This window comes from Ambystoma mexicanum, chromosome 1p, assembly GCF_040938575.1.
Source record: "Ambystoma mexicanum isolate Mex_15411 chromosome 1p, UKY_AmexF1_1, whole genome shotgun sequence".
Classification (NCBI taxonomy): domain Eukaryota; kingdom Metazoa; phylum Chordata; class Amphibia; order Caudata; family Ambystomatidae; genus Ambystoma; species Ambystoma mexicanum.
This window is the reverse complement of record NC_090921.1, coordinates 1,071,670,940-1,071,672,878: the sequence shown is the minus strand read 5'-3', so window position 1 is coordinate 1,071,672,878 and position 1,939 is coordinate 1,071,670,940. Positions and strand designations below refer to the sequence as shown.

The window sequence follows — 1,939 nt, the reverse complement described above, 5'->3', positions numbered from 1 at the left end:
TCACTCATACTCAACATACATACACACACAACTCATCATACCGTGGCATACATCCAAAGTACTAAAAACACAGAAAACATGCTAAGAACCAATGGGGAAGAGGAATTCATAACTAGTCCCCATAATAACACTCATTATTGCGGTGTTTACAAACAATAGAAATAATTCACAAACAATCTATTGTCAGGGTGGATAGGAAGAACAAATGCAAAGATCACATCCCTGTAGAATTTTTCTCTCGACCGGTTTCGACGTGTAGTGGTGGTTAACTGAACGTCTTCCTCAGGAGGTGGGTGTTACCGTTCTGAAAAACAAGTACGCAAAAGCGACTATAAGCTACTACATGAAAAAGTCTTTGCCGACTGCCTGTAACATACAATTAAAGAAGGAGAAAAAGGACTGCTGCTAGCAGCCTAAGTTATTAAAAACAATTAAGAACCGTGTATACCATAGTGAAAATAAGCATATACGGCCCCCGCTACAACAGCTGTGTAAACCAGAACAAGAGGGTAAGTGACTCCCAAAAGAGAACCGTGCAAGATGAAAGGGAACCTTCAAGACCATGGTGGATCGGCAACAAGAATGTATATATATAATAATATATATCTAAATACCAAAAAAGCCTGACCAATGGCAATGTCTGTATCTAAAAAGAACTAGTAGTGGACTAACCTGATGAAAACCTAGCTGCTGCAAAAATCTATGCAGTGTAGTGTGGCCAGTCACGCGAGACAATTCAGGACTAAAACATAACCTGAAACCAGAAACAAGACCAGAATGCACTAGGTCAGATAAATAAAAAACCTAGGTTCAAAGTGGAGTGCCTATGACTAAGGCAAAAATAATAATAATAGCTCACCTGGAGGGCGCCCCATGCAGTTTAAGATGATCCAGCGCTGCATGTATTTGAAAAGTGAAGAGGCAGCGCAACTTAGCCTGAGCCTTCAACGCCGTCTGTAAATGACTACAAAAGTGGAAAAAGAACTTCATTACAATGTTAAATGGCAAGCAGTGACCCACGGCTTACCAGAGTACAAGGGCACTGCATGAAATGCCTCTAAAAGATCTCCAATAAAATGGGAGGAAGCCTACAGACAACCACACCGTTCTGGGGGATCCAAAAGGTGTTTAAATGTAAATGCACGAAAAGCCCAATAAATCAAATGGAGCTACGAGCACAATTGAAATGAGAAGGTAAACTTAAGGGCAAATGGCAGCTGTCTAAGATAAACGGTGCTATGTTTAAATATAAACACACGAAGTGCCAAATAAATCAATTGGAGCAGCTCACACAATTGAAATGTAATAGTGAGCTCAAAGGCAACAAACAGTAGTCTAAAGGGCGACGCTGCAAAGTTAATTATGCAGAGGACTGTAGCTGAAAAGCTATTAACATTGCAGGAAGGCTGGCCACACGCTTACCTGCAAAACGGTTGCTGTATAATGGAATTGTCCAGCAACGAGGGAGAACAGATGGTAATCTCTTTGTTTAAAACTAGTTGTAAATTCGAAACGCTACGCATGCGTGTAGGGACCTGCAAGGAGTGGCTGGCTACAGCCAATAGTAAACAAAAGCCTTTTTAAAGGCAAAACTAAAGACTGACTGCGCATGTCAGCAAGTGCTGCCAGTAAAGACATTCCACGAGCAGAACAAAGCGCAAATAATGCAGCCCAAATTAAAAGGAAATGATGATGAAAAACGCCGCTGCTGATAGAAAAAATAATACTAAATAAATACTAGAAAAGGATGAACATCAGACTAAAAAGCAGCGTAAATAAATTTTGGGCTGCCATCACCACACCAAGTGAATTCTGGGAGTTGTAGTCCAATTTAGGCCAGAACCATATAACAGGCCCCATATCTCTAAGCAATTCTGGAGCTACTATACAATGACTAAAAGAGTGTTTTTAGACCAGAGATAGGCAAGAAAGATGGTAA

At 40.6% G+C, this 1,939-nt stretch overlaps 1 long non-coding RNA gene across 1 annotated transcript; it reads right to left on the bottom strand.

Annotated features, from left to right (window-relative positions):
• Positions 1–310: 310 nt before the first annotated feature.
• Positions 311–1,605, bottom strand: LOC138568479 (uncharacterized). Its single transcript, XR_011302866.1, has 3 exons — positions 1,423–1,605; positions 860–964; positions 311–754 (listed from the first exon to the last, which is right to left on the bottom strand). It is a non-coding gene; the product is annotated as an uncharacterized lncRNA (long non-coding RNA).
• Between the last annotated feature and the right edge of the window lie 334 nt (positions 1,606–1,939).